A 24,538-nucleotide genomic window follows, 5' to 3' on the forward strand; every position below is an offset into this window, starting at 1 on the left:
ATGTAACCACAGACCCACACACAGAACAATATATTTCTAGAAGTAAATATGGGTTTGTGGGTAGTGATTTCAAAGGGAACTTCTGTAACGCTTGGACTTTTTTATGATCAAAAAGTATTTGTGGGGCTTCCCTGGTGGCACAGTGGTTAAGAATCCACCTACCAATGAAGGGGACACGGGTTCGAGCCCTGGTCCGGGAAGATCCCACATGCCGCGGAGCAACTAAGCCCGTGTGCCACAACTACTGAGCCTACGCACCACAACTACTGAAGCCCACACGCCTAGAGCCCCTGCTCTGCAACAAGAGATGCCACTGCAATGAGAAGCCTGCGCACCTCAAGGAAGAGTAGCCCCCGCTCGCCGCAACTAGAGAAAGCCCGCGTGCAGCAACGAAGACCCAACGCAGCCAAAAAATAAAATAAAATAAATAAAGTTTTTAAAAATGTATTTGTGTATTCTGCAATTAGAAGCAAATATTTACTGCTGGTGTGATTGAGGTGATGAAGATAGCCTATGCAAAATATGATTTGTCCTAGACCATATACACCCTGAAGCATATCCTGGGTAAATTTTATCTATGTAATAATTCATCAAATATTTGAAATTGTTCTCTACATACATTGAAGCGGGTTCAGTGCTTGGAGGGGGCAGGGCAAGGGAGGTGACAAGGATGGGGAAGAAGGGCCCAGAAATTCCCTGCTACTTCCATATATCTGCAGAGCTTTCAAGATTCAAATACTGTCTCAAGGATCCAGTTCCCACAACCTGATCTCATCTCTTTGTCTTCTAAACCCCACCCCAGTTCCTTCATCTGCTTACATATGCGGGTACAGGTCTCAGCCCTCTTCCCACACTACCTCCACTCCACTCCGTTTTGTCTTTCCCCAAACCCGGCAGTGACCTGCATATATAGCCCTCAGTACTCGATGATTGTTGAAGGAAATGCTTCCAGCTCTGCCTCAGAGGTCTGAGAATGGTCTTCTATTCTCCACTGTAATTACTGCTCAGTGGAAGTCACTTAGTCCTCTCTCCCCTCATGTTCTCACCCCATCTCTCCCTCCTCATCACTGCTGTCTACAATTCTTGCAATAAGAAACTTATGTTTTCATGACATAACTAAAGCTGAGTTTCAAAATTCAAACTCCCCCCATCTCCAGGTTGCCTCCCATCTTTCTCAGAGCACAGGATAGGCAGGAGGGGGAGGAGAGAGAATAAAAGGTGAGGGGCAGGGGTGGGGAATAGAAACTCTGTTGATTCCTTACAAAGGAAAAGCAGGCCAAAAAAGGGGGCTTTGTTCATACGTCTGCCGCATCAGCCACACACAACCACTCTCACTTCTGATCTCCACAGCTATCCTAATAAGAACAATCTTGACATGAGACAGCTTATTTCAAGGCCTTCCTCTTGAAGTCAGTCCACCCATGGAGATGGAGAACATCATTTGATGGTGTCACCCTTCAATTATGTCATGAGTGTCTCGCTTGCAGGCAAGGCTGAGGACACTCTCCAAGAAGCTATCCATGTCTCCATGTGGTTCCAGACTAGCAGCCGCAACGACACAGACCAGCCATTGTTCTTTACACAAATCATATGCTCTGGGACGTCATGTCTTTTGACATTAGTGCCATGACATCTCTACCCTAGCCTCCTCCCACAAATACATTGATTGTATTACTTATTTAAGTTATTTATCAGTTCAGGGCCTGGCAGGAAACATTTGGTACCTCAAATTGGGTAACTGAGGGAAAGGTAATGAAAGGACTGTTCGTAAACAATAAGAGATGGTCCCATACCTTGGTGCTTTCACCCCGAGACAGGGAGGGCTCACTGATCCCAGGGAGAGAGAGCTGTGTGAAAAAGTTGCCCGACAGGGGCTGGGATCTTCCATCAGGGGAATACATACCCCAATCTTAGTCTTCTTCCTTCTGATTTCTTCCCTGTGTCCCTTGGCCAAAGCCTACTGGAAGCTGGAGGGCAAGGGAGCCCGTGGATGTGGTCCACAGCCAGTCAGTCCCTAGGTTGTGAGCAGACGGAGGTGAGCGCAGGGTGAATCTGGAGGGGCAGATGGAGGGCGTCCAGCACAACTTGATTGTCTGCCTCTTGCTCAAGACACCGAGACCAGTGGCATTTGGGTGGACAGCACGGCCTTTCCGCCTCCTCTCCCACCATTCTTAACCACGTGACAGTGCTATGCTCAAGACACGGGATGACATCCCTGCCCAAGTCTCAGACTTTGTGCCCGCCTTGTGCTTCCTCCTCTGCCTCGACTGCCCTCCCTCCCTTTCTTCTTGGAGAATTTCTACCCCAGTTTCAAGATGAGGCTCTAGTATTTCTCTTTGAAGCCTCGCCTGATTGTGTCCTCTTCACATGGGCTTCAGCGCTCATACCTTCCTAATACTGAAGCGCTGTGAGCGCATACTTTTATTCAGGACTTTATTCATAGACATTTTCCCTGCTGCTATGATGAGCATGCCTCAGAGATGAAGCCTGCATCTCATCATTACTAACAACAACCACTATCATCATTTTCTGAGGACCTAATAGGTTCCTGGCCCAGGCCCTTTAATTCATGTTCTCAGTTCATTCTTTTGTCAACAAAACAGACACTTTGTTTTTTTTTGTTGTTTTTTTTTTTTTAATTAATTAATTTATTTATTTTTGGCTGTGTTGGGTCTTCGTTTCTGTGCGAGGGCTTTCTCTAATTGCGGCAAGCGGGGGCCACTCTTCATCGTGGTGCGCGGGCCTCTCACTATCGCGGCCTCTCTTGTTGCGGAGCATAGGCTCCAGATGCACAGGCTCAGCAATTGTGGCTCACGGGCCTAGTTGCTCCGTGGCATGTGGGATCTTCCCAGACCAGGGCTCGAACCCGTGTCCCCTGCATTGGCAGGCAGATTCTCAACCACTGCGCCACCAGGGAAGCCCCAGACACTGTTTTTATCCAAGTTACCAGTGTAAAAACTGATGTTCAGCGAGATTGATCAGCTAGCACAACGTCACTCAGCTGGTAAGCAGTGGTCATTTAAGCTGCTAAACGGGGATTCAAACCCATGTCTCTCTAATTCCCAACCTGAAAGTTGAAACTGAAAATAACCACAGTGAACAATGCCCCTCAGCTTTGCATCCCCAGAGCTGGCCCAGGTCTGGATAACGCATGATTAGTGTCCAAGATATGTTTTTGAATAAACAACCGGAAGCATAACATGCTGACAGAAATCTTTTGACTATGTGTATATTTCTCCTGATACGAGCTGGCACACGCTCTTGACTTTCTTTAGTCTATCTCTAGGCTGATGGTTTATAGTCAAGTCCCATGCTGCTGATAAACTTGTCTTGACTATGTTTAAGTGCTTTTTCAGGACAGAATCACCAGCAAACAGAATCCCTCAGAAGACTAAGGTATTGGCTTTGCTCCTAGACTCCAGAGTTAGAAAGTTTTCCCCAGGACTGGAACAACTGTGTATCAGGAACTTCTAAGCAACATGTCCTTGTATTTCTATATATCATCTGTGAGAGTGGAGCTGAAGGAGAATATTTTTAAAATTGATCCTGTTGTAATAGTAACAGCCACCGTAGATTGGGTACTTACTGTGTGCCCAACTCAATGTTTGGTGCTTTACATACATTATTCCTGATTTTTTAGCAGCCCTGAAAGGTAGGTCTTACTATCCCCATTTTACAGAACAGGAAACTGATGCTCAGTGAGCCTAAGTTACTTGTTCAAGGCGTCCCACACACACATAATATCTGATTCCAAATTCATGCCTACATTTGCATGGCTTTACCCTGACTAGAGAAAGAAAGAAATTAAACACCATCAGCTATAACAGAACCAACATTATCATGAGAATAATACCTTAGAAACTTGGAAATTCTATGGCTAATCAAAGTAATTCTAATTGTCAAATATAATTACAATACACAATGTCTCAGAATCTTTAAATAACATTGTTTTCACATAATTACTTCATTTAAACTTTCCTTTTACATCTTTGCAAAATAAAGTAGGTAAGAGCAGTATTATGATCCCATTTATGGATGAGGAGATTAAAGCTCAGGGAAACTAAGCAGCAGGTAGCCAAGGGATTGGAACACAGGCCTCTTAACTTTCTAACCTAGTAAACTTAAATGCAAAAGCATTTTTACTGTGAGTTTTTCGAACTCGAAAGCTGAAAGTCTGCCACCTACAGAACTGCTTGTTTCTAAAGAGTTGGCTCTTGCCCACTCCCTCTTCTTCATCCGCCCCTCCCCATTGTCACCTTTTTTCCTTATTATTTTCATTAGTTGCACAAATATTACAACAAGAATAAGGGAAATAATTGGAAGAAAGTTGTTCATAATTTCAGTACCCCAACATACTAATTATTTTTAGGTTTCTGTTATTGCTGTGTAGTCCTTATCCAAATATTACAAAAAAGCACACACACAAAAATAAATATTCCAGCCCCTCTGGGGCAGTGGTCCCTAACCTTTTTGGCACCAGGGACCGGTTTCATGGAAGACAATTTTTCCACGGACGGTGGGAGGGGTGGGGTGGTGTGCTGGTTCAGGCGGTAATGCGAGCCATGCGGAGCGATGGGGAGCGGCAGGTGAAGCTTCGCTCGCTCACCTGCCGCTCACCTCCTGCTGTGCAGCCCAGGTCCTAACAGGAGTTGGGGACCCCTCCACTAGCGGACTTCCCTGGCTGTGCTTCTAATGTAGGGGGCATGGGTTTGATCCCTGGTCAGGGAACTAAGATCCCGAATGCCACGCCGGGCAGCCAAAAAAATTTTTTTTAATTTAAAAAAAAACAAAAGCTCCTCTAGGAAATTTTGAAACTTGGTGTCCACAAGCTCATGCTTCACAGAATCCAGACAGAGCCTTGCACGTAGTTTCCTCTGAGATGGCACAGATCTCCATATCACGAACCAGGGAGCTAGAAAGAAGAGATAGAAATGAGCAAAAGACTTACTTACTCAAAGTTAGCGAGCATTCTTCAAAAGACTTTTAAAAGAGCCACCACTACCACATCCAAATTCTGATTGTGACAATCATTCCTCAACAGGAAGCAGTGCCTGGTTCTCTGAGGTAAAACCTTCCTTTGAATGTTATCTTAATCAGAGTGATATTGACCAAAATGTTAACAGTGGTTATCTCTGGACGGTGAGATTACAAGTGATGTTTATTTTCTTCATGATTCTTTTTTGCATTTTCTGCGTTTTCTGCAGTGAACATGTACTATGATTTTAGTAAGATTAAAATGAATAATAATACTGATGCTGAATAAGATGTGAAGCTGATCTAAAGAAAAGAGTCTATAAAAATTAGAGTCAAGGGTATAGATCACATAGTCCCTACCACTGGAGGAACAAACAGCCCCTCCCTCAGATCAGAGAGCCTAGGACACAGGAAGTACGATTTCTAGTCCAGTTCTCTTTCTAATATAACATCTGCTAACAAGTTTGGGGTTTTTTTTTTGTTTGCATTTTGGTTTTTGTTTTTTTTGTTGTTGTTGTTGTTTGTTTTTGTTCCTTAACCATTTGTCAACGGAGAAGATTCGATTCTGAGAACATGTTATGGATTTTCTGTAGCAATGGTTCAATATAATTTTGTAGACAATAACACCCATAGAAATGTGTGGGAGCTTTGTTGTCAAGTCCCGTAGTGTTTTAATAAAGGTACATGTCATTTTTCTTCAGCTAAATTTCAGCTAGAAATAATATTAGATGAGTTCTCATTGCCATTCATTCCATAGCCTTTCTGCAATTTGGACACCTTAATGATTTCATGCAAAATTCACTGTCTAAAGAGTCTTGGTGGCTTCTGTCTGATCCTGGTTTTTCCTTTTGATGCGGATTACTTACGCGCATCCATCATGGTAAAAACAGCAGAGTTTGGGCAAACACTGCTCTCTCAGACCCCTGCTCCCTTTTAGGCCTGGAGATCCTTCATCTAACCCAGTTCCATTCTTGTGCCTCTTCCCGCTGACTTCCCCAGTGCCATTTTTATTAAAGCTCCAGCTCATCCCACATTCAGCTGCATGACTTCTTACAGGCTTCAGAATAAATCACCACGTTGCTCCGATCTTGGCTTCTCTGCCCTCGGCTTTCAATTAAATTTAGAATTGACTTTAAAGGTACAACCTCAATGTACATGGTTGAAAATGACCTTGTTTCCCCTTTCCCACCACCTGCGACTTCCTGCGCGGGGCTCTTATACTCCAGCTCCTGGTTCAAAAAGTAGAAACAGGAATTTGCTACATGCTCCTGTGGCAAACTATAAGTCTCAAGCTGTTTAAAGTCTTTAAAGTCCCATCCAAAAGGTAAAGTACACTCTGCAGAGAGAAATCTGGGGGCCTGAATCTCTGGCTGCCTGTGTTCAGGAAGAGACACAGAAGGAGAGGAAGAAGAAGAGAAGAAAAAAAAAAAAATCTTTGAGCTAAACACTTAATTTGTTTAATTTCTACAGTTTACATTCAGGATGATTAGTCTATTTATAATACGCATCACTATTAAAGTAATTATGTTAAGTTAATATAAATGATCTATGACAAGATTACAAGGACACCAAAGCAGACTTGAACATCAAAACTGACTTTCATCTTTTGTCTTGTCATTTGGCTTTCCACTCTTAGCAAGGAACAGAACATAGTAAGCTGCAGATTTGGGCTATTTAGAATTGGGCATGCTCCTGCCAATTTCTCCCTCCTCCCTTTGGAAGTCTTTACCAATCCGAACGAATGAACTAGAAAACCCTTCTTCCTCAGTTCAAAGCCATTAATATTTTAAGACACTTAAGTTGTATCTAAAAGCAATAAGGTCCCTCCCAATTCAGAAGAGAAGGGAAGAATGATTTGATTGCCTGAAAAAAAAAGATAAAACAAGGTCCAGTATGTGAACAGGATGTGTAAGTTGAAAGCGCTCTACAAGTGTAACAGGCCAATTTATTAACTCGACCATCAATTAGTTACTGAGTGTCTACTTTGCATCAGGTTCCAAGGAGGCTGTACAGTGTTTAAAGAGTTTGAACCTTAGTTTTCTCCTCTAAAATGGAAATAGAAACCCTTTATTTCAGGGTGTGTGATAATTAAGTGAAAGAATAAATATAAATCACTTAAAACCAGTTCTTAGCACATAATAAATATTGAATGAATAGCCTTAGATAAAAATGTGAAAGAAGTATTCCCAAATGCTAAGGGATTTGCAGCCTAATGAATTATTATTCAAAACTTCTGGGACTTCCCTGGTGGCGCAGTGGTTAAGAATCCGCCTGCCAATGCAGGGGACATGGGTTCGAGCCCTGGTCCAGGAAGATCGCACATGCCATGGAGCAACCAAGCCCGTGTGCCACAACTACTGAGCCCACGTGCTGCAACTACTGAAGCCCGCATGCCTAGAGCCCGTGCTCCTCGACAAGAGAAACCACCGCAATGAGAAGCCCGTGCACTGGAATGAAGGGGAGCCCCCACTCGCCACAACTAGAGAAAGCCTGCGCATAGCAACGAAGACCCAACGCAGCCAAAAAATAAAAATTAATTAATTAATTAATTTAAAAAACAAAACAAAATTTCTGCCTGTTGCATTTGACCCTAAAATTTGGGAAACTTCAAAGATTAGCCATGCAAATCTCAGATCAAAATACTTTCCTACTGATTGCCCTTTAGAAAGATTTACTAAAATTTGTGGGTGCTTTGCCAAATAAGGAAGAGAGGGAAAAGGAATTAACACTTACTAACTCACGAAGTGTGAGATCTTAATGATTTTGCATCTTTTTTCTCACTGAAATCTTATTAAATCCCAATTAATAGACAGGCATGAATAGTCTCATGTCCTAGATGGGGATACTAAGTTTCAAGGAGAATCAGTAACCTCCCCATGGTCACAGAGGGAGGAGGGAGAAGATAGAATTCAAACTAGGTGATGGGATTTCAGAGCCCATGCTCTTGGTTACATCATCAGCTGCCCCCTCCACCCTAGGTCCCAGGGGGAAAGATCTTTAATCCTTATCTGAAAACACAAGAGATATTTGGGATCTTAAAGTAGAAGGGGAAATTTTGAAGAAGAAAAATGTTGCAATAATTAAGTTCTTGCTCAATCTTCTGAATAGTAGTATTATAGTGAGATTCTTTCCTTTCCATTTAAACTCTCCAAGGTAGAACCTTTCCTTTTCAGTTCTAAAAGATTACTGTTGACAGGGACATGTTTGAAGACTTTGATTTTCCTTTCCTTTCTTTCAGTAACACACTTTTTCTGGGGAAGGAAACCATAGAAAAGTTTAAAACTGTGACTGGAAAAGTTAGAGAAGAGGTTACACCATACTGACCCTGTTTTGAAAGGCTACAGCCACCCCCTAGGTTAACTGATCTTTCCACACCAGCTCTGCAACCACACTTCCTAAATGAACTTTTTGGACTCTCAGCCAGCCTTCCTCCCTGGACTGCAGGAACGATCGTGATGGCCAATACCAAGTTCAACCCAGGAGGCCAAGTGCCTAGAGAAGCTAAAGACTTCTCTGTTAGGCAGGCTAGGCAGGCCTCAATAGGCAGCTCCTTAGGATTAAGGATGTTAAGGAGTTGGGTTCTTCTATTCCATGCCTACCCCCAACTATAGCACGGCTAGACCACAATTGGTCACAACCAGCTAATTAAACTGTCACTCCACAGAAGGCCAAATGGCCAGGCATAAATAGAAATTTCTCTTTCTTACCTGCCCTGCAGTCTTCCTTCCTTTCCTTCTCTGTCTCTTTTTTAGTTTCCAGAAATAATTGTTCTTTTTCTAGTGCCTAAAAAGAAAGCACCCCACAGTTCATCTTACTTGGCAGTAGCCTAAACAGCTTCTTCTCCTCTCAATATAGTCTTTAAAGTTCATGGATGAAAAATACTGAAGGGTGAAAATACCATTCACCCTTCAAGGGTGTTAGCTACCATTTAGCTAACAGAGAGTTTACAGTTATTTACCATTCCAGTAGTTGTGTGTGTGTATGTGTGTGTTTTAATATTCCAAACCTCAGAAATTGAAGCCATCATTTACTAGGGCATTTTGTTAATAGCCAAATATATATATTTATAATAAATTTCTGGGAATTTAATCATTTCTTTTATGTGTATATCATTTTCCTTTTCAAAGCACTTTCACATGTACCTGAGCTAGAGTTAAATTATTACACCCATTTTACAGATTGGGAAACTTGACTCAGGTGGACTAAGGGGCATACCAAGGTCACAGAGTTAATTAGTTGCAGCATCAGAATTAGAGTCCTGGCTTTCTTCTTTATTGTGGGTTTTTGTTTTGTTTTGTTTTTGTACTCCACTATATACAAGGTTTATATCCTAGTCTTTGAGATTTCCTCATGGAAAAAAAAGAAAGTGCTATTCCACAAATTGTGCCTTGGAGGTTCTGTCAGGAACTGACTTTTAACTGGAATACACTGTTGGCATACCCTATTTAATATGACTTATGGCTCCAAGGCATTGAAAGACATTTTGTGGAGAAAAGACCTGAAATCACCTCTTAATACAATATAACCATGGAAAAGTTCTTTCACCTCTCTGAGTCAGTTTCTTCACCTGCAAAATGGCGACAGTACTGCCAATCTCATAGCGCTGGTACAAGGCTTAAATAAAGGGCATTTGTAAAGCACTCTGCCAGTAGATTGTAGTGTTAGAGTTCTTTCTCTTGAAAAAGTGCTGTCAGAGTAACAGAGTTAGGAGAGTACAGTTAAGGAAATCTGGTGTGCTAGGATTCCCTCACCCTCCTTGAGGACACTCCACTTGCAGACCACAGCTCCCTCCCAAACTGTAAAACTCAGATAGGAGGAAGGATAGATAGGTAAAGGCCAGATCATGTGAAGCCCTGCAGGCCACGGGATGGAGTTGGGAGTGGCCTGATCCAAAAGCAGTTTGAGGTTCTCCTTTCTGTTCCTCCAAGTCACCAAGCTTGTTCCTACCTCGGGGCCTTTGCATTTCCTGTTTCCTCATTTGAACCTCAGATGATCACTCTCTCACTGCATTCAATGCCGCTCCTTCAAGGAAGCTATCTCTATCAGAGTTTATTAAAATACCACCTTGTGGAGATATATGTATACGTATAGCTGATTCACTGTTTTGTACAGCAGAAACTAACAGAACATTGTAAAGCAATTATTCTCCAATAAAGATGCTAAATAAATAATAATAAAATAAAATAACATCTTCCCACCTACTAGTCACTCTTCAAGCCCCTAACCCCTTATCTTGATTGCATTTTTCCTCAACACTTACCAATACCTGAAATTATATTGCATATTTATTTAATTGTTGTCTATCTCTTCTGCTAGAAAGTGAGCTCCGTAAAGACAGGGACCTCATTCACTCTGCTTCCCCAGTACCTAGAGGAGTAAATGGTTAGTCTTAGGTGTTTAATAAATGATGAATGAATGAACGTGATATTGTTCTTTAAACATTGACACATTTCACTTAGAATAATGTTCCAAGGTCAAGAGAGCTGGGAAAACTTCAAAATGTAAACCTGATCTTGTCATCAGTCTGCCCTCTTCTTCAATGGCTGCCATTGCCCTGGGCAATACTTAAAACAGCTCCACTCTGAAGGACCCTCAGAATCTCTTCAGAGCTCTTGCTGTTCCTTAAGCATCATCTCCTGTTCCCCATATAATGATTCATAACACCTTGTTTCACTCTCAGAAGTGTCCTGGTCTGAGTAATGATATATATGGTCATCCTACCTGTATATCCTTTTCTGCAAGGCCTTCACTCCAACCAAACCCATAGAACCAGCAGGTCTCCAAACAGCAGAGGCTCTTTCATATCTTTCTTTGAGCAATTTTCCTTCAGCCAAGGATATCCTTCATTCTTCCTGTTGCCGGTTCTAATATCAGCTCCTCTAGAAAGGCTTTCCCAGAATTTTCCTCCAGCCTAATTTAGATTAGGCAAACCCTCCAGGGCTACTTTGGAATTGCCTGAGGAACTTTTTGAAAATACAGATTTCTGGGCCACCTGGATGGGTGGGGCCCAGGAAGTCTGTTTGCCCCGCCTAACTGTCCCTACAACATCTCTGCATACTTCCACAGGTATCTCTGTTATGACCAATTTACCCATCTGTTTCCTTCATGGGACTATAAAATCCTTGAGTGCAGGACCCATGACCCTCAACTTCAGTGTATTGCCGCTGACTGAAACAGGCAGTCAGTAGAGGATACATCAACACATGAATAATAATGGCAAACATTTACAGAGCCCTTACTATGGAGCAGGCACTGTTCTATGTGGTTTTTGTGTCTTAACTCATTATTTCAGAAAAAATTTTAACCTTTAGGGTTATAATAGCCTGAATGACAAAAGATATTAGGGACATTAAGGTACTAAGAATTATCTCTGGAAAGTGCAAAGGGTGGCATCCAAATTAATTTTTTTTAAGTAAACATTTATCTTAAGACAATACCTCTTGAAAGTCTTCTGTAGTCCTATACACACTGAGGAGTGTTGATCATTTTCTGGGTGAGCACCTAGTGTGCCTTGCAGGAGGACTTTTTAAAGATAACCAGAAATACCTAGGACTTCATCCCTACTGCCGAACTTCCTGATTGTTTTGTGCTTGGTCATCAGATGCACCTTCCAGTGTCTTATCTTCTTTTTTTTTTTCTTTTTTTAATAAATCTATTTATTTAATTAATTTTGGCTGCTTTGGGTCTTCACTGCTGTGTGCAGGCTTTCTCTAGTTGCTGTGAGCGGGGGCTACTCTTCGTTGCAGTGCACGGGCCTCTCTTGTTATGGATCATGGGCTCTAGGCGTGCGACTTCAGTAGTTGTGGCACATGGGCTCAATAGTTGTGGCTCTCGGGCTCTAGAGCACAGGCTCAGTAGTTGTGGCGCATGGACTTAGCTGCTCCGCGGCACGTGGGATCTTCCCGGACGAGGGCTCGAACCCATGTCCCCTGCATTGGCAGGCAGATTCTTAACCACTGTGCCACCAGGGAAGTCCCGGTGTTTTATCTTCTATCTCAGACCTCTTTAACAAAACAGCTTCCACAATGCTGGGAAAGAGAACAAAGGTTCTGCTTTGCTCTATCAGTCAACACACTTCAGCTCCAAAATTTAGCATTCTCTGTGGATGTCCTATAAAATTAAGGAGAGCTTATGAAGGACCTGTGACCCACAAAGAGCTTAATGCATTTTAAATGTACAATCTAGTAACAGTGTCAGATTATGGATTTCCAAATGGCAGCCACAATCATGATTTAGAACAGATGGTCAAACCACAGGCAACAGAATCAACAGAATTTTCTGCCATTCCCAAGAGGCTAACAGAATCCAAGAGAAGTATCTGACATCACCTAAATTGGTAAACAGCTCAAAACAATCTTAATTAACAGTTTGCTGGAGCACTTAATGACAAAGAGCATGCCTCAGTAGAAATTGGTATTCTTAGGCAGTGTTCGTAGATTATTAACCACATAGGAAGATGGTCTAAAGCCCTGGGAAAAACAGTCAAAATTAGGAATTAGGAGATCTTAGTTTTGGTCCAAGCTCTGACACTGGGTGACCTTGGTCAGTAGTTTGAACTTTCTGAACCTATTTCCTTGTCTATAAAAGAATGGCTAAGTTACCTTCTCTAAGCTTTAAATGTATACCCAAAGCAATAGGGAATGGGAAGGACTTTAACCATAAATGAGCAAAGTAAGAATCACGTAAACATTTTAGATTATAATAAAGTAAAATTCATCTTTCAATATGCAAAGAGGCTACAGTAGGTGAAAGTTAACTACTATGATTCATTTTGCTACCAGAGTTACTATGGCAGAGGATATTATTTTTCTAGAAATATTAATGCTCGCAGCAGAGCAAACCATAGTGCCTATGGGTAAGGAGGCTTTCTTAAATCAACAAAATCACGTAACGTTGTCAGTCAAGAAATGTTGGACTATTTTTTATATAGTCATCTTCGGTTCTCCGTGTTGTCAGTCTTCTGGAATAGGCTTTGAAAAGAATGGATAATCTTTTCAGCACTGCTTGTTATCCAGTGCAAGAAACTCTGATAAGGAAAGACTCCACAATGAGCCTCCGCAAGTAAGCAAAAAAAGTTCCAGCCTGAAATAACCCAGAACTAGTTAGGTCTAGATGCCAACAGGCAAATTTACTCTGTATTTTTTGCACCCTCCCTATGTTTCTTTGACAGAATTTTTTTTTTAAGGACCGTGTTCGACTTTTCATGAAAAGTTATGTTAGGCGTGTATTTTGTGAAATTGATGGAAGAAGAGAGGAGAGAGTTTGAAGAGAAGGGACAGGGTAGGAGAAGGGGACAGAATTAAGCTCCTGGGAAGGAAGCCCACTGCTTCTCAAGTTACCATTTGTAAACCCTTTACCCGGTTCTGTTTGGGCTATTGTCCTGGGTAAATCATCCATTGAAAATCAAGCTCTTCAGCTCATTATATATTCTTCATTTGAGGTGACCAGAACTATTTCCTGAAACCTGGTTTGGGTGCTAATTACCTGCTCAAACACCTTGTAAATACCTCCGTGGATTTGTCATAGGAAAATTTCACTTTTTTATTTTTCTTAAATTGAGCACACTTATTGCAAGTTCCCCTCTCAGCTTCCTAGGCGTGACACTACAAGCCGCCTAAGCAGAAGAGCCTTCTGCTGCTCTGGTTACTGTGAGGAGACTCTCACTTCTCCTCAGCTACCCTAAGGCATAGCTCGCAGCTCTGACTCAACTGTAGAGAAATGTTTACCGTGTATTTCTATACAGAGAAGTAAGCTGCTTTTACCTCCCCAGACCTCTCTCCCTCCCTCTGCAATGAGGCAAGAACCCCTTTTTACAAATACCCGAAGAACCTTGTACAAAAGGGACTTGCCCTCACAGACAGTTCTTTCTCTTTAGATTTTAAAATAACCGTTTCTGTCAGCCTTCATCCTCTCCTAACCCTCGGACAAAAACCCTCAAACTCATAGCATATGTCTTGCCGTTGGGATAGGATGACATTTCTATCAATTTTGAAACTGAATAAAAAAATTATTTTACTGGGGAAGAAATGTTTATTCATTTATATATCTCTGATTGATTCAATACAAAATTGTGTTGCCTTTTCTTTCCTTCCCACATCTAAATAAATTTATGTCCAAAAGCTTGAATGTAGGTGTCATCTTCAAAAAAATTAAATGAAGCCAGAAAAACGTGGAACAAAACCACGCCAATAGAACCAATGTAAGTCAATATTTTAAATACACGCACTTCAATCTTTTATCCCTGGAAAAGAACTGGAAGATTGGAAATACTGCATCCTGACTACGCAAGATTTTTTTTTTCCGCCTTTCCTTAAGAAAGCTGAAGGTGAAGGCTGTCTCTATGTGGCACTGTGGTATAAGTGACCGCTGTTGTGGAGGAGAAAAGCCCATGAAGCTTAAAAATTTTGCAAAGAGAAAACAATCCTCCTGCAGACCACAGTAAATAAAATAACAGCAGTGGGGTGATTTGCAACCATGTAACGGGGCTTTTGTCTGGGTCTATTTCTCTAGGCCTTGAGGGTTTCTGTGTTCCTTCTCGGCAGGATCTCAGTGTTGCGCCCCTCCATTACAAAGGCCCAGGGCTTGAGCCCCTCCTCCAACTGTTCACCCCCAATCTTGCCCATGCTGAGGCTTACTTACAGCAGACTGAAGAGTTTCAGTGGGGTGCAGGGCACTGCAATTTAGGATTTCTGCAGTACAGGGTGAATTTTCAAGAGTGTATCAGAGAGGGGAGCCAGACTTAAAAATAGCCTTTACTCATCCTATTAACCATTTCATTGCTGAACTGGTTTTTAAGGCCAGGCCAGCAGGGTTTGTTTTTGTCTAGCAAACACCAAAATTGCTACAGCTGCCTCTGACCAGTTGTATAAAGGCAACACTTCACTATGTCTTGGATAACAACTGAATAATTGTTCTGACTCGTTGCAGAAAGAACTATTAAAAAAATCATTGTATTCTTCTATACGCTGTGTTTGAAGGTGGGAAAGAAGGGAAGGGATTAGAGAAGCAGAGGGAAGAGGGCGAATGAAAGAAAGGAGAAGGAAAAGAGAAATCTTGGTAAATGGAGGAGTTGAAGCCTCTTGTTCTGATTTGTATTGATCTTATTTAAGCATGGGGAGAACTGATGAGTCTGTGATTATTTTAATGACCATGAAACCTGTGCATTCAAAGAGATAAATGAAGCTATGTAATCACCTTCTAAGTAATATCAAAGAACCATAAAAGGACTGGGGGAGGGGTGTCATTGTATAATAGTATTTACATCATACAGGGCACCACAGGCAAAGGTAAACCAGGGGTTGAAGTATTTCCAGGGAGACAAGAGCCTAAAATTCAATACTTTATGGCCCTGACCCAACTAAGTTATTGAAGCAATAATTGTTTCTATTTTGGTATTTTAGCAAGGAAAATGCTGTTTTTTGGTTTTGGGGTTTTTTTTTTTAGGTTTGTGAGTAGTTTGTACGGCAAGTAAAGCTTTGGAAGTGCAACAACACAGAATATACCAAAGATGGGCAAATTGAGTCAGAGAGTATGTACTAGGTGAAAGCTAATGGGAAAATATGCTCTAAATTTTATATAATAATGAAAACATACTTGGTTCGAACAAAAGACAAACTTCTGATTATCTTAAATAATATGACTTTCTTTTAATGTGACATTATAAAATTATATGACTGCTTGTCTAAGGGAAGATGTTAAGAAGTATGAGACACTGACACTGCCCTTGAGATTAGCAGGAAAGAGAAGGCAAATACACACACACAGATGACTAGCAATGCGACAGTGTTTAACGTGAGTTGAAATTAACTGATTACATCATTTGTGACTTTAATGAATGTTCACATTTAATAAGCTAGTGCAGCTAAAAGGAGAAGTCCCGACTCCGGACTCTGACAAACGTGGTTTTCAATCCTAGTTCTCCCGCGTAGTAGTTGTCTAACTCAAGAAAAATGATTTAATGTCTCTGGGCCTCGGTTTTCTCATCTGTAAAATGGGCATAACATCATCTGCCTCTTCAGGTTGCTGTGAGGATTAAATAAGATAATAAATGGAAAGCACCTGGTTGTATTTGGGCAAGTACCCAATCAAAATAGCTATTATCATTCATCCCATTACTCTAAAAAGGTGACAGAAAGTCTTAAGGAAATTAGGAACCCCAGAAAAATAAAACCTATTTTAAAAAAAACAAAACAAAACTCTAAGCCCTTCAAACCATGAAATTTCTGACCATGAATTTGTCATTAATCAAGCTCTGCTACAAATACGATTGCCAGATGAAAAACAGGACACCCAGTTAAATTTTAATATCAGATGAACAACAAATATTTTTAGTATAAGTATGTCCCATGCAATATTATACTAAAAAATATATTTGTTGTTCATCTAAAATTCAAATTTAACTGATTGTCCTACTTTTTATTCTCCACATCTGGCAACCTAACTGCAAACAGTAGAGACCAGAGTTTATTTAATTCCTACTTCCTTTAGCCCAGGTCCCTACTGAGGTAACAGGAAAGAAATCCTTATTTCAGAAAGTTAAAAAAAAAAATTAATAAATTAAATTAATGTAATTAAAACTTTTCAAATATCTAGAGCTTAGCTTGTTAATATAAGAGGAAAAACAACTGCCATTCTTCCATTTTATAGTTTAGCCAGTGGCTTTTGGTTTTTAATAATTTCTCACCCAAACCATGGCAATGTGCTGTTTCTAGTTTCCCTTCGCCAGTTCTAATTTTGTTTTGTTTTGCCTTTCCTCTTTCTCCAGTGCAGGGCTCCATGGAAACTTGATTATGCAGATAGACCTGTGGAGCTGAGAGTAAACTGACAAATAAGACACCCAAATTGAGATGCTTTGTCAAAAGGAATGGTCCTTTCCAGTAAAGTGGTATTATGTAGGTAAGGGAAGATGTATGTCCAGGAAATGTTTAGGTCAATGGAGTAAATGTAAAGGGGTGTTATGAACATGTTTATGACATTTTGCATTCGCTTGATTAACACTTGGTATTCCTTTGTTAGCTTATATTTTCCAAATAGGGTGACAGGATGAAGGCCTACCACAGTTTAATGAATTCAGAAACTTACATCAACAATAAAGTTAATACTTGAAGCATGAGCTTTGAACTCTTAATTCCGTGAGACACTACCTATGTATGGAGAATATTAATAAGGATATCTGATTTAACTTTGTCAACAAAAGACACCATACTAAAGTTTGCTTTCACACATATTTACTTGGCTTCGTGGTAACATGGTTGATAAGACACATGCTTACATATAAATTCAGGTATATTGTTCACTAATATGTAAAAGGAAAGAAGTTTTCAAAAGTAGTTTTATTTTAGTGTTTAAAAATGTTAAAAAGTTCAAAAGTTGCCGTTTTTGCCTCTATTAAGTTCCCTTATCCATCACTGACACAGATATGTTCTCTTAATTTTTATAATTTATTATATCCCAATATTTATTTAAACTCCACAAATCTCTTTAACCACTTCTAAGTAAATGTTAACGACTGGTTGGTTTTGAAAACTCTTTGTAGATGTTATTATCCCATCAAAATCCCTATTTCATCTCAATTTAGAATTTAAAACAATGAAACCAAAAAAAAAAAAAAAAGGAAAAAGAATTGTGAAAGCAAATAAAAAGCCAAAAGAACATTAGAACAAGGCATTTTCCTTTGAAGGGCGGAGAAAAATCATGGGTAATTCGGGCGAGTTGATTTCTAGAGAACTCTAGCTATCAGAATGACTTTGTTGGGAGCAGCCGCCCAACGGTCCTGGCCATTACATGTCAATCTGTCAAACCAGCAAACAAAAACACCACAGGCTTTAGCACAAATGGCATATGACAAATGCAGATGTGCCTCTGAAAAGAATCTTTGCTTTTTAAACACCTGCAAGAATTCCAAAACAACTGGCATGCCTTCCACTCTGCCATAGCCACTCTCCTGACCCTGAGTTCGGAGTGTTAAAGAAAAAAATGCCTAGAATGTACAGTCTTCCATTCCTATTTGGAAGAGCAGTGGGGGGCTGATGAGGAACTAGTACAGTGTTGATATCACAATGCCATGCACCTGCTTTGGATGTAAAATGAAAGAGTTTATTACAGAAACTGCAGCATTTTTTCGTCTTCTCATTAAGTAGTCGTGAGCAAATTCAAGTATGTCTCCCTTTCATTAGGTTAACCCATCCTGAATTAAAAGGGCTTATTGAGAGTTTTTTCCCTTTTCTTCCCCAACAGGTATATTGTCGTCCTTTCACAATTAAACTGCCTCTTATATTTTGGTTTAGGCAGATGAGTCATTTGTAGTACTGTTGCAAAACACTGTTTTTAGACAGTTAACCAAAAAATAAAATTTAGTTTACACTGTTATTGATTTTTTTAACTTTAAAAAGACAAGCACCCCCCAAATACCTTTCTATTCGATGAACACTTCTGTCTCTAAAAAATATATTACTAAAGAAACATAACTCATTCCCAGGGAATATTCCTTCTGTGTGTTTCAGCTGGTATCTTTTGAAATATCATCCTTCTAAAACTAGTACTGTGAAACAATGGCTAATATAAATGTCTTTCAGGTTATCAGCTGGTAGAGGAAAATGTCCCTTGAATCCAGTCATTTTGTTTGCCAGAAGCAATTTGATAGTATTTTTCATCTCTTCCTTAATAACAGTGTGTTATAACATGTATACGTAGTTACCAAATAGAATCTCTTGGGTTAGTAGTCAAGCTATAAATACAGATAGGGCACTACTACGTTATCAGAAAGAATGTCAGCGAGAGCAGGTTGCCCAGTAGCAAATTACAAAGTTTTGGTTCCCAAGAATGAGATGCGTTGTTTGCTCTTGCACACTGCAGCTGCCTCCCCAATCCACCCCCCTTTTTTGGTGGTTTATTACACACAAGCTACTAATGAATGGGAGCCGCTGTTTTACAGTACACCACACTTACAGGACTTATCTCTAGGCCTACCACAGATTTGACTGATCAACAGCAGGGCACCGCCATCATAATTCTTCCTAGAAACAGGAGTATAAAAAGGGGTTTGTTGGAGGTTGGCTGGGTCTGCAGAGAACCCTGCCCGCAGGGCCTGCCGATGCCATCACTAGCTGTTATGGTCTTTGGCCTAATAAGGTACAGAAACAAAGATTGTTCACTTATTCAAGAAGACTAAAGCACCAGAATGATGGAAAGTAGAGGCAGTAAGGCACACATCCAAGTGGGATTAAGGCCACAAGTGCAACTTTATAGGGCTGTCTGGGTGGCAGAATAAGGATCTGCAGCTGAAAATCCAGTTCAAACATAATTTATTATATGTCATTCATAGTTAGAGGTGGCTGTCATTAGGAGTTAAATTGTTGCATTGTACCCTACTGATTTTGATAAGTATTTTTGTAAGCTTCTTACACATTATCACGATTCAGAAACAGAGGCAGAAGGTAAATAACAGACTGATAAACTGACATCGTGCTGTCTAAGAAATATATCTGGAAAAGGCCATGGTGCTTCATTTATTTCCCCATTCTCTACTATAAGTCACACTATGTCCTTCGCATTTCTAAATTTTGGCATTGCTCCCATTGCAGTAAAAGATCACAATTGGCCTCTCTGAGGCTTTCTCAAACTTTCAGATAAACATCAACAAAATGAATTCACCTATTTCCCAACAAAATAAACACACTAACCCTGTTTTATATAGGAAAAAACTTCAACTTGGAGAAGTCATTCCCCCAATCCTAAAGACATTGAATGACCTAGCTGAGAATAAAATTCTAAAGTTAAATACTGCTGGAATTAGAAATGTGGGTTATAAGAAGGGTATTTCCACAATGAGCCCTGTACACTTTGAAGTCATTGTACAATAGTCTCTTGTCTGAGAGAGGACTATACTTGGCTAAGGCTTCATTGTATTATAAATGGACTATATGTTCTAAGATCACAATAATTTAAAGTCAATTTAATTGGCTTTTACATGTACTTGTAGTTAATGAAGGTTTGATTATCTTAATATTATTTAATAGAGTGTGATACGTTACAGAGTTTGGGTATGGGGGGGTATAGGTATCAGTCATAATAATGCCAGATCAGAGTTAATCAAGGGTGTACCATCTGGGAAGACTAGAATTAAATGTGGCAGTTTTTCAAATACTGGGTTGGCCAAAACATTCGTTCGGGTTTTCCATAAGATCCCACAGAAAAACCCGAGCGAACTTTTTGGCCAGCCCAATAATATTCTTCCAAATCGCCAAATAGCAAGTCATCCTCTCTACTCTCCCTCCCACCACCATATTTTATTTATCCTGATTTCAAACCATTTAAGCCTTTAAGATTAGTGCCATAAATTTAATATTACCTTTAGTACTTAGGACATGGCCAGGTTTACTATTTTATTCAGTCTTTTAGCATATTCCCTTATATCTCCTGCTCATGCCCACTTTGTCAGCACAGTAACTTGTAGTTGCCTGGTGCTTATTTCAGAAAGCAGAAATGTCTTATTGTGACATAAGGACCACTATGTTTGTGAAGCTCTTCTAAATCAAATGGGAAATTTTGAGGTAGGACAATGTGAAACTGTGTTAAACTAGTTCTCCTCTGAACTCTGTTACTTATTAGCTATTTGACCTTAGGCAGTTTGCTAAACTTCTCTGAGCCTCATTTTGATCATTTATAAAATGGGGATACCTTATATGCCTGCCCCTTCTGCATCCCTTGTTTTATACTCAAGGACAAGATATTAGTAGTGGCTTTGAAGCACAAACTCCTGGAAACAACCTAAATAACCATCAATAGGAGAATGGTTAAAGAAATTTTGATCCAACCCTACTGTGGGATATTAGGCAGCAGTTACGAAGAGTGAAACAGATCGATCTATGTTATAAGAATGTTTTCCCTGACATATTATGAAGTGAGAAAAACACATAATAAAATCTCATTTGTTTAAAAAAAAGTCAGTATATATGTGGTCATAATGATGAGTAGTTAACCTATATAAAATGCTTGCTGTGTGCCAAGCACTGCTCTCAGCTGTTCACATATAAACTCAATCCTTACAATAACCCAATGCGATTGTACTGTTGTCATCCTCACTTTTATAGATGAGAAAACTCAGATGAGATGATACATGCGGTGAGTAGTAGAGCTGGGACCCAACCCTTGACTGTCTAGATCCAGAGTCTATGTTCTTCACTATTACCTATCATCTGTCTGCCTTTCTGCCTATCTATCTATCAATCTATCAACTCCCTATCATCTATCTGCCTATCTTTCAATCCATCCACTCATCAATCCATCCACCCATCCATCCATCATCCATCCATCTTTCTATCTGAGATCTGGAAGATACACACTTTTGGAGAAGTGACAAAGGGCACTTCCACTTTTTATTCTACACATCACTTTCACTTCTATAAACTTTTGTATTGTTTACTATGCCATAGTCAAGTTTAGAAGTAGAGTACTGGGACATATGATATAGAGCTGCAGTAATTATAAAGGAAAAGCTTTACAAACAAGTGGTCCTTAAGTGGGTATTAAAAGCAATGTCAATAATTTACTTTGGGTGGGGCCTTAAACATGAATATTGCTTGTAACTTTGAGGGCAGGGCGTATGACACCTTTTCCTCTTAATTGCAACAGCTTTTTCTTTCAACAGCACCTACATAGCGCTTTGTCTCCTCAAAACTCAAAAAGTTTTGTTTACTGACTGAAAGGAGCTTATATGTGAAAGGCTTCTGTTAGAGCAGGGCTATAATTTGAGGCTATGTAGCAGGACAAAATTAAATTGAAATTAAATATATGATTCTGGACAATTAACCAGTGTTTTATCCAACTTGATTAACCAGCCACAGATATTGTTTCTTTTACCCTCACAAACTCATATCCATCCACAGTATTTGCCTCATATTTTATTCTAATTTGGTGTTTACATTTCCCCTGTAAAATATTTCTTGGGCCTGGATTTCTAATTAGGAAGATTGACACTTATAACAAACAATCCATTCCTGGATTCTTGTGCATTACATCACCAAAAACATTTGTATTAGTTTACTATTTTGATTATTACAGGATGAGTATGATGTTGCTAGAATGTATTCAGTGTGTCTTTATTCCCTGCTTCTTTGCATTTAATATCTTTTCATCAAAGATTTTGAGGTTGTTCATACAATTGGCTGACACTTCCTGATTGCAAGATATCTCTGTAGCCTTTTAAACATATTTAAATGTATTTCTAAACTTTCATTCACTTGCATAAGCATGAATGTAGAACTTCTGAATGGCAGAATTTAAAAAAATGATTTTTTTCCTCTCTTGAGCTGAAGATTCATTCACTTAAAAACAATACATTTTAAGATGCAGTGTTTATTTGTAACTTTATAATGGACCTCTGAGAGCAAGTGGCACCTAAGAAGTGACCCATGAAATATCTTTGAAAAAGAATGATTGATTTTTCCATACAAGTCCTCAATTTAATAATTGAAGTGTTATTTCACACATATGAGAAATAGACATCCAAATGAGGATACTGAGGAACACAGAGACACCCAGATCCAGGAATAAGCTAGTATGAGAAGTGCTAGATTTCTCACACTTAATCCTCATCACTAAATTTTAACTCTCTTTAAATGTTTTTATTACTAGTAAAATGTTTTCATGGCACTTATGATGACCGTATTTACTGAATGAATAAAGTATAGAATGGCCCATTAAAACAGATAATATTCAGCCTCATTTTGTGTTATTCTAGAAACTTTATTTTAAATCCATTAAATAATTTTCTATGGCACCTGTACAATCTTGCTTCTCTACCTTTCCCCTCCACCTAGAATATGGTCTCATATCTGTCTATCACAGTCCTACCCACTCTTCAGGGCCCATGTTCTCCATCAAGCTTATCCAGGCTACTCCATATTTTCATAGCTGTTTGTTCATACTTTTACCATAACTTATTCTGAAGAGACACTTGTATACATGCCAATTTCTCTTTCCTGGATAGCTCGGCCCAAATCCTGAGCTTTTTTATATTTTTAAATTCTAATCCTTACTTCCACAAAATTCCATGATGGCAAGGATTTAGTCTCTTCATCTTTGAATAACTTGAAGGAATACCTTATACCTACTGTAGAGGTAGTCAGTTATGCTTATTCAGTGGATAGTAGGCACCCAACAATACTCAACGTAAACAGGTTTCTCTAGTTAATTAAGTTCCATAATCAGGAATTGTATCTATTAGCAGTCAATTATATGAGATATATTCACAATATTGAGAGAGAGAGAAAAATCTGATATTATAATATGCAAATCATTGACTGAATTTTCACTATACATTGTGATCTTCTACTACATAGATATATAATATTCCTTTCAGAAGAATACAGAACATGTTTGTGCCTGGTTGACTTGGTTAAAAACCTCATTAGGAAAAATGTTTGTACCATTTAAAAGAAAATCCTATTTTGCCCAAATTATATTAATTTGCCCAGATTGATAACAGCTTCAGGAGGGGGGGCAGAGAGAGAGAGGAGGAGGAAAGAAAGAAAACATATTTTTGATACCACAGTGTATTGAGCAGAAGTAATTTAAAAGAAAAATGAGGAATCTCTGATCTTTATTTATGCTTCCCAATGTTAGTGTGGTGCTTTTATGTACTTACAAGCAAATTTTATGTAGCAATTGACAAAATTTCTTTTTGGATTCCTAAAATAATTCTCCTTCTCCTCTTCATCTTCCTCTTTTGCAACATGAGAGGTTTACATGAAAACTAACCAATAGCTTAGGTGGCTTAGAAGTACTATAAAGACAGCAAGAGGGACATCGCCCGAATCTATAACATTAGAAGTTGATCCCGGCACATCCCTGGCAGTCCAGTGGTTAAGACTTCGCATTCCAGTGCAGGGGGTGCGGGTTTGATCCCTGGTTGGGAGCTAAGATCCCACATGCCTCACAGCAAAAGACCAAAAAACATAAAACAGAAGCAATATTGGAACAAATTCAATAAAGACTTTAAAAATGGTCCACATCAAAAAAAAAAAAAAAATCTTAAAAAAAAAAAGTTGACCCCTAGGAGTTGGTTTTGGTTGTCAGAGAACTCTTGATATTGTGCTTATGTTCTCTGACTTGTACATTAAACTATAGTGAGGGTCGTGATGTGCCAAATACCCACCTGGCATAATACACTGCGTTATATAAGCCCCTTAACCTAAGCTGCCCTACATTAAAAAAACTACCTAGAAACTGATGAGTAACACAAGAAGGAGGGAAGGCGGAAAAGAGGGAAGGAGGGAGGGAAGAGAAGACAAGAAGAAAGAAGGAAGGGAAGAAGTGGGGAAGGAAGGGAGGAAGAAAGGGGAAAAAAACTGTTTTGGACAGTGGTAGCTGTTAAAGACAGACATGAACAAAATGAATGAGATTGGTAATATACAAAACAAAAATTTCAAAGGACATCTAAGCAAACATATCAACGTTAATATGAGAGTTTTTATTTTTGCATTTCTTAATTTGCAAATTGTAGAGAAGACACTAGAAGTTTGACTTTGGGGGCTTGAGCATCTATTTCCAAATCAAAATAAAC

General features: G+C 39.5%; 1 long non-coding RNA gene across 1 annotated transcript; it reads left to right on the top strand.

Annotated features, from left to right (window-relative positions):
• Nucleotides 1–2,533: 2,533 nt before the first annotated feature.
• LOC309629835 lies at nucleotides 2,534–24,447 on the top strand. The gene is made up of 2 exons (XR_014245256.1): nucleotides 2,534–2,623; nucleotides 2,944–24,447. It is a non-coding gene; the product is annotated as an uncharacterized lncRNA (long non-coding RNA).
• The last annotated feature ends 91 nt before the right edge of the window (nucleotides 24,448–24,538 follow it).

The sequence above is a fragment of the Balaenoptera borealis genome (assembly GCF_965194805.1).
Source record: "Balaenoptera borealis genome assembly, chromosome: 5".
In the NCBI taxonomy this organism is placed as follows: domain Eukaryota; kingdom Metazoa; phylum Chordata; class Mammalia; order Artiodactyla; family Balaenopteridae; genus Balaenoptera; species Balaenoptera borealis.